The sequence below is a fragment of the Benincasa hispida genome, chromosome 9 (assembly GCF_009727055.1).
Source record: "Benincasa hispida cultivar B227 chromosome 9, ASM972705v1, whole genome shotgun sequence".
NCBI classification, from domain to species: Eukaryota; Viridiplantae; Streptophyta; class Magnoliopsida; order Cucurbitales; family Cucurbitaceae; genus Benincasa; species Benincasa hispida.
The window spans coordinates 33,281,906-33,297,229 of record NC_052357.1 but is presented as its reverse complement, the minus strand read 5'-3'; positions in this window follow the sequence as shown (position 1 = coordinate 33,297,229).

Here is a 15,324-nt window from a genome sequence, read left to right as displayed (position 1 = left end):
ACTCATCTTATACATTAATGTCTCCTAACACTCAACACATGGTTCCTTTTTGACTTTACACTTAGCCAAATTTCACTAGTTAAGGCTTATCTCCAGAACTACTCAAGGAAAATCAATTCAACACTTAGAAATTTCCTTCTCTCCAACATAGGATTTAACTTTCACTTAGTTAATTCCCTTAATCACATTCTTAAGTAGGGAAAATGGAAATCGGGGTTTCACATTTACTTCTCCCTTAAGAAAATTTCGTCTTCGAAATTTAGTCGGGCTTACTCTGGTTTAAGGTTTCACAACAACCACTGTTGTAAACTCTTATAACCTTGTTTATTACTACGCTGCCACTGCGCTACTCTGATATTAACTTCTTAGTTTGTCAACAATACCTCTCCTAGCCATCTCTTAGCTAGTCTTTGAACCAAACTATCTACAGTAGCTTTTCAATCTCAAACTCTAAATGAAAATAATTAAATTCATACTTACCTTCCTCTGTAGATCTTCAAGTAGCGTTGTGAGTTCCAGCTCCAGTTGCCTGCTAGGTCCTGCCACTTACGCTATTCCTCTTAGTCTCACTTTGACTAATTTCTTAGGTTTCTCTTTAAACCTTTACTTTACCACACTTCCCTCTGGTTTTATCGAACTCAAACCTCAGGTTTTCTAAACTCAACCCTTCGATTTCCAAGAACTTATGCTTTGATTCCAAACTGGTATCAACTTAATCTAACCTTTCCCAGGTTTTACTTAAACCTTTTCTCTGATAATAGGCTAGATCTTCAATTTTCCCAAAAACTTATGCTTTGATACCAAGCTAAGCCAAAGGAAACGATCCTTATCATTTTTACCAAGTCTCAATTCAAGACACCTTCTACTTTGGGGTGTTTGCACCATGTTTTGCCACCACCTACTTCCTTTGCCATTCACCTACTCTCATGCCACACACCTACTTGTGTTGTCTTTCTCATGCATAAGACTCTCTTTGCATGTAATTCATCCAGCTCCTACTAACTCAAGTCTATCCATCTCTCGGTATAGCCATTTGTCTGAGTGAGCTCATCAACCTTGCGTAATGCAAGCCTCAACACTATTCCATCGCTTAGTTCTCACATCTATCACTTAGCTCCAATGCCCCATCGTGTAGCTCAATTGTTTAGTAAACGTTTTCGCTATCAACGATCTTGCGCATAGCCTATCACTTAGCTGCTGCACCCATTGTTTACCTCCATCGTTTAGTGCTGATGCCTTATCGTCTAATGCATTCGCCTATCGCTTAGCATCATCGCCCAACGTCCGCGTCTATCGTGTAATGCCCATTGCTTAGTATTTCGCTTATCGTGTAGCGCTGACGCCCATCGTCTAGCGTAGCACAACTATCGTCTAGCGCCCATGCCTATCATGTAGCGCCATCGTGTAGTCTATCGCTTAGCGCCTGCACATCGCTTAACGTTCATCGCTTAGCACCCGCTCAATGCAAATGCTATTATCTAGTGCTATCATCCAGCTTCTATGCTTATCGTCTAGCGCTTACACTGATCGTGTTGTGCCTTTGCCTATCGTAAAGCCTGATCGTCTAGCACGCCACTTCTCATCGTTTAACACCACGTGCATCTACACGATCGTCTAGCATATTGCTGAGCTCCGCACATTTGCTATATGATCGCCTACCTCATAGCTATACGATCGCCTACCTCATTATGTAGTTCCGCTCATTTGCTACACAATCGTCTGCTTAGCGCCTTGTGCTTAACATCTCACTCTCTCTACTCTCGCTCATGCATTCTCAATGCATGAGCAACTTGGCAATGCCTCTTACCAATGCCTCAGCCAATCATGCGTTCAACCTTACAAACGCATGGTTTCCTTTCTACTCATCTTATTCGTTAATGTCTCCTAACACTAAACGCATGGTTCCTTTTTGACTTTACACATAGCCAAATTTCACTAGTTAAGGCTTATCTCCAGAACTACTCAAGAAAAATCAATTCAACACTTAGAAATTTCCTTCTCTCTAGCATAGGATTTAACTTTCACTTAGTTAATTCCCTTAATCACCTTCTTAAGTAGGGAAAATGGAAATCCAGATTTCACACAATCAATCAATTTAAAAAACCCCTCATTGGTTACCTCAAGTTGTAAACTGTTTAATTAAGAAATTTGAGGGCTCTCTAAGTTTGACCCGTGCTACCACTACTACATTAGTTTCGAGTGGATATAGTTAAATTATCTTGTCCAAATTTAGGCGACGAAATTCGCCTGACCAAATTAGCATCATTGTTGGCCAGCCAAGTATTTTCTCTTTTAAAGGGTTTTCAGTTCATCATTCGTTCTTAAATTTTTCTTTCTTTGTATAACTTTATCCTCCCAAGATCAATTTTTTTTGTTGTATTTTGCAAAGCATGGTAGGGAGCAAAGAAGATGAAGAAGAAAGGCTAGAGAACGAAGAACTAGTGAAAGAGAAATTTCTGTAGGAGGCATATATGAAAATGAGCATTCTAAAGAAGAGATAGAGCAAGAAGAGACAATCATGGCTGTTATACCAGAGCGTACATTGAAGGAACTTACAGCCCTAGACCTGACCCAACAACCCCTTTACATTACTTATCTTGAGACCATAGGTAATTTTGAACTCAAAACTAGTCTTACTCACTTACTGCCTTCATTTTCTGGACGTGCAGGTGAAGATCCACACAAATACCTGAAGGACTTCCATATGGTAAGTAGTGGAATGTGCCCTCATGGTGTGACAGATGAGCAACTTAATCTATGAGCCTTCCCATTCTCCCTTAAAAATAATGCAAAGAATTGGTTATACTATTTGTTATCCGGGAGCATCACTACTTGGGCTAAAATGAAGAAGTAGTTCCTAGAAAAATTCTTCCCAGCATCCTGTGCCACCAGAATTCCAAAGAAGATATACAACATTTTTCAGGGGAATGGAAAGACTCTATACAAGTATTGGGACAGGTTTAAGCACCTCTACATTGGCATCCCCAATCATCCTGACCATCTTCTTATCCATTACTTCTGTGAGGGCTTACTGCAGCAAGATAAAAGCGACATCGATGCCGCCGCAGGAGGTGCACTAGTCAATAAAACTCCCTCTGAAGCTATGGAGCTTATTTTCACCATGGCTGCAAATAACCAACAGTTTAGGACGCGATACCGAATAACCAAGTCATCTACATCTTCACAAGAGGTAAGTGAACTTAGAGCTAAACTTGCTGAATTATCTACTTTCATGAAACAAGTTATTTCTGCAAAGGTACAATCTCGGGAGTCTGTAGCTGAGGTGAATTATGCTGTAATCTACACAGTGGTTGGACATATAATTACAACCATTTGGAAAGTTCAGAAAACCAGGGCCAAACCAGCTCAGGGATGCCTCTTGAGGACGTGGTCAAAAGCTTAACAGATACCACTTTGCAACTCATGAAGAACCAGAAGACTACTCTTTCTCACATCCAGAGTATCAAAAAACAACTTTCCTAGTTGGAACAACATGATCAGTAGGCTAGACACTCATTATGGGAAGCTTCCTTCACAGATAGTGTTTGAGGATTATAACTTCAGTGTCATTTCTACTGTGAGCTACATTGAGTGCTTCCCGATACCTGTTATTGAGTCCACTGCTAAGCCAGTGGAGGTTGTAGGTAAGAAGATGCAGAGGATACTAAGGAGAAGAATGCAGTCAGCCAAGAAGATAAGGGGTAAGGTTCGATCCACATTTAAATTTAAAATCTAATATCCCTCGTGCTCCACTTCCTAATAAGTCGACTATTGCGCAGGGAGGATCACTCAAGGAGGAGATGAAATCTGGCTAGTAATTTGGTGCTAAGAACCCTACTGGAAAGGGCAAGAAAGTTTGGGTTGAGGTTTCTAATAAGGAAAATAAACAAGAGGAAAAGATCAAGCAGAAGGTAGTTTTTCAGGTAATTTACCTGTTAAGCAGGAAGACCCACATACGTTTTCTGTGCCTTGTCTGATAGACACTAGAAAATATGAGCACGCAATGTTAGATCTTAGGTCAGCTATAAATGTCATGCCTGTTTCTTTTTTCTATGATTTTTCAGTCTCATATTTTGCACTCAGCTGACATTTTAGTGCAGTTAGCTGATCTCTCTCTTGTTAGGCCATTAGGACTAGTTAGGATGTTTAGTTAGAGTAAATGACCTGTCTTTCCCAACTGATTTTTACGTTCTCTACGTGAATGCTCATTCCCATCCCTTTGATTTATCTGTTTTATTGGAGATACCCATTCTTAAAACAGTTAAGATTGTGATTGATGTGGACAAATGGTCCATACAAATTAAACAGGGAGGTAAAAAAAAATTTATTGATTTGACACCCCCTACCACCACTAATCCTATTTGTTCGAGTATTAATATTTTTCACATTTGTGGTCAACCTCCTAAGTTGGGGGTGGGAGATGGTTACCTAGCGATCTTTGATGAATATGGATGATAAAGTCGAGTCAGGTTTATTGGGTTGTATGTCCTGAAACTCATAGTTTGTAAAAATTAAATATATTCTATTTGCAATAAAGATCTTATTGAGGTTCATTAAGTAAAGTTGTTATTGAATATGTGAATTACACTTGTAAAACGCCTAAATCCAATAAACTAACGAACCTTTGGCTATAGCAAGGATACTTGAACTTTATGTGGAGAAGTGGATCAAGTTTGAGTATATAGCCAAAACGGTCTATAAGTATAGGAAAAGGGTTGGGTACCTTATCCTAGGACAATATGGATGCGACCCACTTTGTATTTGATAAAAACGATGTGATTCCAAAATTGTTCATGTAGAGACATGCAAGTGAGGACATCCTATGCAAAAGATGTTTGCATAAGACCGGACCACGAAATAGTCACTTTTCTTTATAATGTTTTTTTTACTGTTAAAACTGATTATATCAATTAAACGAAATTGAAGTGTTGGAAAAATATTTAAATATGATTTAAATATTTTATGAATAGGAATTCATATTAGGAATTGGTGGTTTAATAATTTAATATTTGATATTAAATTATTTTAATTAATTATTTGAATTAATTTTATTTAAAATTATTTTTTATTTTTTTTAAATTCATTAAGTGAATTAGTTTTAGAAATCAAATTTATTTAAAATGATTTTTGAGAAAATCATTTTAATAAAAATAAATTAATGGGTTATTCCCAGTACTTCCACCTATTTCCTACTTAATGCATGAAATGTTGGTGTCAATCTTTCATGAATTTCAATTTACATGTTGTTTGTGATAAAAAGAAATTGGAAATTCTGAGATAGGGTTCATGCATTTTGTTTTTTGTTTTTTTTTTTTTGTATTTTTTGGGTTTTTTTTTTAAAAAAGAGAAATGTTCTCTCTAACTCTAAGAACGAAAATCTACCATTCTCCAAAATTCTCTCAAATAGATGCTCATTTTGGATCCCACAATCCAATCTAAGGCCAAATGATAGTAGGAAAGACACTTGTGGTAGTCTATAACAAGTTCGTGAGTATTAGCAGTCGATTGGTTCAATTTGAAGGTTCTACAAAGGTATTCACTGAAGCTCTAAATTCTTGAAAACTATGAACATGCATGCTTATTTACTAAAATTGATACAGTTAGAGTGCTTAAGATCCTGATTAATTCCGCATGTTAATTTTTAACACCATCAATTGGTATCAGAGCATAATTTAAGCAATCAATTTACATTAATTTTAGTTTGGTGGGTGTTTTTCATAAGGTGCATAAAATGGGGTTGAAATGGATATATTATGGTTTTGACATCAAAATTCCCCTTCAATTATGTTGTAATTGGCTTCTTGTTTATGGGCCTTAATGTAAAAGAGTTTGTAAACTTATTACAGTCCATAAAGTGCAAATTATGGTGTAATTGAAGATGAAATGAAGCATGTTGTTGTAGGAAATTGTAGCAAATGAGACCTTGCAGCGTTGCAACACGCGTTGCAACACTTCTCATAGAGCGTTGCAATGTTGTTCATTAGCAAGCCCAGATCAGGCACGCACTGTTGGGATTGGTGTTTTAAATCTCTTCGTAGTCTGGTAGTTTGTAAACTTGATATAAACATATTGTTGTTAATAAAATAAGTGTTATTTTATCAGCATATACTCAATTCAATAAACTAAGATATGAGGTTTTCATATAATTTAAAAAAGTATGTAGAGACATATAAGTGGATCTTGTTTAAATAATAACCTAAATGATCTGTAGTAGATGGATAAGATTGGGTACCTTATCCTGGTGACACTACGGATATGAGCTGCTTTGTAGGTGTTACAAATGTTGTAAAGTACTACAAATGATCTAATTTTGATTATTCATGTGGAGATATGTGAGTGGACGTATCCTATACAAAGAGTTTGTATAAGACTAGACCACAAAATGATTAGTCTATTTATATTACGTCGTTAATAATAGAGACTTACATTTCACTAGGATGACCATAGGTGATATGACCTGAATCCTGAGTGAGTTGTGAACTTCTGCTCATGAAGCCAGTCCTTTAATTTGTATAGGTGAGAGTGGCCAGATTGCCAACTCAACAAGCCTACCATTTTGGGGATTCATCTGACTGGGGAGCTAGAACACAGCTACACGAGACGAAATTAACTCCTTCATCGATGTAGAGATAAGTAGATAAATTTCTCCCTTAAGGACTGATTCTGGGGCTTGAACATAGTGGCCACACTCTCTCTTGGCCCAAGAGGGACTTGGTCATAGTTGGACTATAACTTATTGTTCATTAGAGGAATCAGTGGTACTTAAGAAGTTAGATGTAACTATAAGGGTAAAATGTTAATTTTGGCCCAATTGTACTTCGAGCAATTTTCAAAGGGTCATTACACTGTTGATTGATTATATTCAATGGACATAGAAATTTATTTATAATGCGAATAGTGCAGCTATCAATTTTTAGTGGAATGACCAGTAGTTAACGGATGTTGAATAATTTAATTAAAGAGTTTAATTAATTATCTGAGTGCCATTGGAGCTTCAATCTACAGGTCCCTAAGGTCCCCTTTGTAGCTCAATAAGGATTTAGTTGAGAATTATTTTTGGATTAATTTGAAGTGTTCAAATTAATTATATATGATATAATTTAATTAAATTAATTATATATGAGTATAATTAATATAATGTATTTGATACATTATAATATAAGGTAATTTGAGAAGAATTTGAATATGATTCAAATACTAATTATATGAATGAGATTCATGTAATTAAATTTAATACAAATATGATTTATATTAAATACCACAAATAAGCTGAGAGGAATTAAATATTTGAATATGATTAAAAAATTAATTATATGAATGAGATTCATATAAGTAAATATAATATAAATGTGATTTATATTAAATGCCATGTATGGTTAAGAGAAAATGAGAAAATACACGTATAGGTCATATTGTATTTGAAACAATATGTAACTATAGATTATATGTTATATGGCATATAACATATACATAAAATAAGGTTGTTATTATATGTATAATTATTATTAATTTACTTTTATTAAATTAATATTAATTAATTAAAGGGAGGGAGTTACAACTCCCCCCCCCTAATCTCTCTCAGCCAAGTACGTGGGGTTAGAGAGATAGATGGTATTGGATTCATCTTTTCTTGATAGATGACTGAAAGAAGAGTTCTTTCTTAAAAGAAACACATGGAAGAGAAAAGTTCTCTGAAAAGTCCCTCTCATCCTCTCCATCTCCCTTCCCTCTTTCAAGGATTCAAGCAAAGCCCACAACTCTTGCTTGAATCCTTTGTCTGAAGAGAATATAGAGGATTCTTAAGTGGTGGTGTCCTGTTTGGAGATGGAGATCTATTAGTGACTTGTTTGAGGGATTCTTGAAGAAAGTGCTCTTCAAAGGTAAGGGTTTCTGAAACTCTAAGTTTTTCTTTATTATTTAATGCTATAATTTATTTAAATGCATATCTTATTCTTATTTTACTGTAAAACTTAAATTCAATGAAAAATGAAAATTGAGTCAATCTTGCTTCCGCTCATGGAGCTCTCCTCAGTTAGAGTTCCTTCAATTGGTATCATAGCTAGGTTTTTGGTTTTTTGATTCCAAATTCTTTTATTGAATCATTTTTACAGTGTTGGTGGGTTTTACTGAATTCTGTTTAAAAATTCATGTGATGAATGGTTATGAATGTGATTTTTTTTTTATGGATGTTTCGGGATAGGATACTCTGTTTGAAAGCTTTCTTTATTTACAAATTTGGTTTGTATGGGCATATTCATGTTATAGAGTCTGTAATTCTTAAGTTTGAGTCGCTCGTGCTGTTCCCAGGGAGCTTCAAAGAATTGTTGTAGAGCACTGTTTCGATGAGGAAGACGAAGCAGTTCTACAAGATCGTGTAGCTACAACTACACGATCATGCAACTTTTGCTAAACGATCATGTAGCATTTGCTAAACAACCGTGTAGCTAATGCTACAAGATCGTGTAGATTTTGCTACACGATCGTGTAGCATTTGTTACAAGATCGTGTAGACTTTTCTACATGATCGTATAGAATTTGCTACACGACGGTGTAGCATTTGTTACAAGATCGCACATCCAGTTTGCTACACGATCACTACAGAGAGTTCGTTGAAGGGTGGTTTGGTTCGAGCGGTTCAAGGCTTAGTTCACTTGTTTCGAACCGAAGGACTCTTGCTTATATAATGATAGCCTTTTAAATTTCCTTTTAGGTGTCTTATCCCAGTCTATTAATTGTTAGTGTAAATATACATTTGATGCATGTTTTTTCCTTATATGTCATATTGTATGTCATATAGAATCAAAATCCACCATAGATTATGCATTTAATTTCATGCATCAATTATATTATAAGTGTTATTATATATGTATATGCATGATTTAATTTTATAGCATGCTCATGCATCATTAATATAAGTATTATACTATATGTTTGCATGCATAAATAACATAGCCATGCATTATTTATATTATAATCGTTATAATATATAGTTTGAATGTATGCATGTGATGTGTGTTATTTAATTTCATTACTTTGATATATATAAGCGTTATGTATATGTAGTAATGAAATGAACATTGCATGATACATTACATTAATCTTATAAACGTTGTAATTTTATAAATATGTCAATTAATGCAATGTAGGTTTTAATTTGTTTCATTTACTTTAAAAGAGTTATAAATAAATGAAATTAGAAATTAAAATCAATAACTAAGAGTTGCATGCGAACTTAAGTAAAATTATTTTTTTAAAATAGTTTTAAAATATGATTCACATAGACCTAAGTTCACGAATTTCTAATGTGATTAGAAATTAGATTAATCTTTTTTAATCGATTTAATAGGATTAAATTGATTTCAATAAAAGATTAAATTTGTAGTAAACATAACTATAAGGGACCTTTAGTCTAAGGCGGGTTTTGTCTAGGCTGGGGTACTTAAGATGACGGAAACGGAACACCCCTACCTGGGAACCTACCTGAAAAGGTGTATTAAATAGACTTGCTACAAGCATGCAATTGTTGATTAACATTTGTTAAAGTGTTTAACGAATATTAATCAAAATTGTTTAACGTTCTAAAGTAAATGTTACTTTTGGGAAAACTTAAACAATCACTTAGTAAAAATAATTAACTGTATTTTTCCTAAGTAAATTAAACCCTAAGTTGTTAAAATACTCGGTGAGAGGGAAAGATGTATATGATATGTCAATTTTTTCACTCACGCTTCTCCCTTAATATTCACATCATGAGACCCATGCTTGGCCTTGAGGCACCTTGGGAGCGTCCCCTTTCGGATGGTGTTTGCATGGGTCAATATCAAGGTGAATGGAGAGAGTATTTATAATAAGTGGGAGAGGGATGTGTGTCAACATGTCCTATAGTTTCTTTCATTGGTTTGCACCGTGAGATCTTCTTGCACGACCTCGAAGTGCCCTGGGAGCGTCCCCCTTCGGATAGTTTGTGCAGTAGGTCAGTATCAAGGCGGACTTCAGATATGGATAGGATCGCTTTAGTTTTTGACCCAATCAGTTTTTCCCTTTTTTGGCTCATTGGGGTGAAACTCTAGGATCTAAAATGAAGGGTCACACTTACGGGAAATTATTAAGCAAGTTAATGATTTCTTGACAGAATAAATGATGACTAATCGTTATAGGAATAAGAGTTATTCTGGTGTAATGATTGGTTGAGAGTGTCTCAATTCAGTGAAGGGACAACTGACTACCCTTCGGTGGCTTTTGTCCTAAATAATTGAAGCGTCATTGAAAAATTAGATGTTAAATGGGGTTCATTTAGATTTGCTAAAACTGATTGGATTTTTTTAAGAGTTATACTAAAATTTAATGTTGATCAATGTGTTTATTTTTCAGCAAATATGTTAAATAACATTTTTCCGTTAGTTGCCTTTTCTAGTTTGACCGATTTTAATTATACGACATGGAAAGAATCCATTGAAACATTTTTCGTGGTAAACGGCCTCAAAATTGTCATGATTGAGGATTGTCCTCAAGTCCCAACCTCTGATGCACCACAAAATGTTCGTAATGCATATGAGGTGTGGACAAAGGCTAATTCGAACACCCGAGTTCACATTTTGGCAAGTATACCTGATGCGTTGGCCAAAGATATGATAACATTGTCATTGCACATGAAATCATGCAATCAGTGCGAGAATTGTTTGAACGAAAGTTCTCACGATTTAAGCAAAATGGGATTGATGACAAAGAAACCAGTAGTGTTAGTTCCCAAGATAATCTCTAGTCCATATTGAACGTCAAGGGACTAACAGAGAAAGCAATCGTTGTTAACTCTGATAAAGTTCATCGACGAGGATTGTCCTCTGAGATGAAATTTGGAGTTTATGATTTGGGATGTGGAATAGATCCCACTACTCTCCAAAAAAGGAAGAACTCTAAAGAAAATAAATCTGATTTATTTGTCTTGAAGACGTGCTTAGTAGAAAATGATGATTCTGCCTGGATAGTTGATTCAGGAGCTACTAGCCACGTATGTTCTTCCCATCAAGGATTTAATTTCATGAAACAGTTGGAAGCTGGAGAGATGGCTCTTAGAGTCGGTACTAGTGGGGCTGTTTCAGCTGTTGCTATAGGCAGACTTAAGTTATTTTTGGACAAGAAATGATATATGTTATTAGATGACGTATATGTAGTTCCTCATATCAAAAGGAACCTGATTTTTGTTTCCTGTCTAATTGAACAAAAATATTCCATATCTTTCTCTTAGAATAAAGTATTTATTTTTAAGAATGAAATGAAGTTAGGTTTTGGTTCAATGGAAAATAACTTATATGTACTAAGGTCGTTAGTCATAAAAGTTGTGCTTAATACTGAAATGTTCAAAACTGCAACAACTATAAAAAGACCGAGAATTTCTCCTAAAGAAAATGACCATATTTGGCATCTAAGGTTTGGTCACATCAATCTCAATAGGATTGAGAAGTTAGTGAAAAGTGGACTTCTATATGGTTTAGAAGAAAACTCTTTACCAGTATGTGAGTCATGACTTGAAGGCAAAATGACCAAACGACCTTTATTGGAAAATGTTATAGAGCCAAAGAAACTTTGGAACTTATACATTTTCACCTTTGTGGTTCAATGAATGTAAGAGCATGAGGTGGGTATGAATATTTCATCTCTTTCATAAATGATTATTCTAGATTTGGTATCTATACCTAATGCAACATAAGTCTGAAGCTCTTGAAAAGTTCAAGGAGTACAAGACTGAAGTTGAAGACTTGTTAGGTAAAAAGATAAAAACACTACGATCTAATTGTGGTGAAGAGTATATAGACTTAAGATTCTAAAACTATATGATAGAACATCGAATCATGTCCCAACTCTTAGCCCCAGGTACACCTCAGCAAAATAGTGTATCAGAAAGGAGAAACAGAACCCTGTTGGACATGGTTCGTTCTATGATGAGTTATGCTCATCTTCCTAACTTGTTTTGGGGATATACAGTAAAGACTACAGTTTATATTTTGAACAACGTTCGCTCAAAGAGTGTTTCTGAAACATCTTTTGAGTTATAGAGAGGTCGTAAAGGTAGTTTACGCCACTTCAGAATTTGGGGATGTCCAACCCATGTGCTAATGGCAAACCCCAAAAAGTTGGAACCTTGTTCAAAAGTGTGCCTATTTGTAGGCTACCCCAAGAAAATGAGAGGTGGATACTTCTTTGATCCAAGTGAGAATAAAGTGATTGTATGACAAACGCTACCTTCTTGGAAGAATACCACATGAGGGATCATAAACCTCTAAGTAAACTAGTTTTAAGTGAAATTTCTAATGAGTCTATTGAGACTTCAAAAAAAGTTGTTGAACAAACTGATAGATCAATAAAGGTTGTTGATGTCAGTTCATCTAGTCATCCATCTCAAGAGTTGAGATTGCCTCGACGTAGTTGGAGGGTTGTGAATGCACCTGTATGCTACATGGGTTTAACAGAAGCCCAAAACATCATAACTAATGATGGAGTTGAGGATCCATTGTCTTATAAACAAGCAATGGAAGATGTGACAAGGATGAATGGATTAAAGCCATGAATCAAGAAATAGAGTCCATGTACTTCAATTCTATCTAGGAACTTGTAGACCAACCTGATAAGGTAAAACCTGTAGGTTGTAAATTGATTTACAAGAGGAAAAGAGGTGTAGTTGGAAAGGTACAGACCTTTAAAGCTAGACTTGTGGCAAAGGGTTATACCCAGTTGAGCGAGTGGATTATGAAGAAACTTTCTCACTTGTTGTCATGTTAAAGTCTATCAGGATTCTCTTGTCCATAGCCACATATTATGACTATGAGATATAGAAAATGGACGTCAAGACTGCTTTTTTGAATGGTAATCTTGAATAGACCATTTACATAAATCAACCAGAAGGATTCATTGAACAAGCTTAAGAGAAAAAGGTTTGCAAGCTTAATCGGTCCATTTTTGGACTGAAACAAGCATCTCGATCTTGGAATATAAGATTTGATACTGCAATCGAATCCTATGGCTTTGATTGAAATGTTGATGAGCTTTGTGTTTACAAGAAAATCACCAACAGCTCAGTAGCTTTCCTCGTATTGTGTGTGGATGATATTCTACTCATTGGGAATGATGTATGTTTTCTAACTGATGTAAAGAAATGGCTAGCTGCCTAATTTCAAATGAAAGATTTCAGAGAGGCGCAATTTGTTCTAGGGATCCAGATTATAAGGGATCGTAAAAGGTTGGCCTTGTTTCAGGCATTGTATATTGACAAAATGCTTGTCAGATATTTGATGCACAATTCCAAGAAGGCTTTATTACCTTTTTCAGGCATAGAATTCTATTGTCCAAGGAATAGTGTCCTAAGACTCTTTAGGAGGTTGAGGAAAAGAGACGAATTCCTTATGCATCGGCTATTGGTAGCTTTATGTATGCAATGTAATGTACTAGACCTGACATTTGCTATGCAATAGGGATTGTCAGTCAATATCAATCCAATCCAAGATTAGATCACTGGACGACGGTCAAAATGATCCTCAAGTATCTTTGGAGAACGAGGAACTATATGCTTGTGTATAGAGATAAGAATTTGATCCTTACAAGATACACAGACTCTGACTTTCAGACTGATCGGGATTCTCGGAAATCCACATCAGTGTTAGTGTTTACTCTGAATGGAGGAGCTATAGTATGGTGAAGAATCAAGCAAGGATGCATTGCAAACTCTACTATGGAAGTCGAATACGTAGCTGCTAAAGAGGTTGTATGGCTTAAGAAGTTCCTTACTGATTTGGAAGTTTTTCCAAATATGTCTTTCCCCATCACACTTTATTGTGATAACAGTGGTGCTATGGCAAATTCTAACAAACCTAGGAGTCAACAAAAAGGCAAACACATAGAACAAAAATATCATTTAATTCGGGAGATTGTGCTTTGAGGTGACGTGATTGTCACGAAGATTTCTTCAGAGCATAACATTGTTGATCCATTTATAAAGGCTTTCATGGCTAAAGTGTTTAAGGGTCATTTAGAAAGTCTGGGTCTACGAGATATGCGGCATGTTATCTAGGGCAATTGGGAGATGTTATTGGGGTATAATGTATGCCCTATTTTATTGTGATGTTGTACTTTATTTGTACTATACATTAGACTCCATAAGCTTTAGAACAAGTGGGAGATTGTTGGGATTGGTGTCCTAAATCTCTTTGTAATCTGGTAGTTTGTAAACTTTGTATAAACATATTGTTGTTAATAAAATAAGTGTTATTTTATCAGCATATACTCAATTCAATAAACTAAGATATGAGGTTAGTTCATGTAATTTAAACAAGTATATAGAGACATACAAGTGGATCTTGTTTAAATAATAACCTAAACAGTCTGTAATAGATGGATAAAGCTGGGTACCTTATCCTGGTGACACTATGGAAACGACCCGCTTTGTAGGTATTACAAGTGTTGTAAAGTGCTACAAATGATCTGATCCTAATCATTCATGTGGAGACATGTGAGTGGGGGTATCTTATACAAAGAGTTTATATAAAATTGGACCACAAAATGATTAGTCTCTTTATATAACGCCGTTAATAATAGAGACTTATATTTCACTAGGATGACCATAGGTGACATGACCTGAATCCTAAGTGAGTTGTGAACTCCTGCTCATGAAGGTAGTCCTTTGATTTGTATTGATGAAAGTGGCCACATTGCCAACTCAACAAGCCTACCATTTTGGGGATTCATCTGACTGGGGAGCTGAGAACACAGCTACACGAGATAAAATTCACTCATTCCTTGATGCAGGGGCAAGTAGATAAATTGCTCCCTTAAGGGTTGATTCCGAGTCTTGAACATAATGGCCACACCCTCTCCTAGCCCAAGAGGGACTTGGTCATAGTTGGACTATGACTTTTTATTCATTAGAAGAATTAGTGGTACTTAAGGAGTTAGATGTATCTATAGAGACAAAACGGTAATTTTGGCCCAGCTGTACTTATGAGCAATTTGTGAATGGTCATCGCACTGTTGATTTGTTATATCCAATGGACACATAAATTTATCTGTACTGTGAAGGGTGTAGCTGTTGGTCTTTAGTGGAATGACCAACAGTTAACGGATGTTGGGTAATTTAATTAAAGAGTTTAATTACTTATCCAAGTACTGTTGAAGCTTCAATCTACAGGTTCATAAGGTCCCTTCCGTAGCTCAACAGGGATTTAATTGAGAATTATTTGTGGAATAATTTGAAGTGTTCAAATTAATTGATGGAATTAATTATATATGATATTATTAATTAAATTAATTATATATGAGATGTAATTAATATAATAT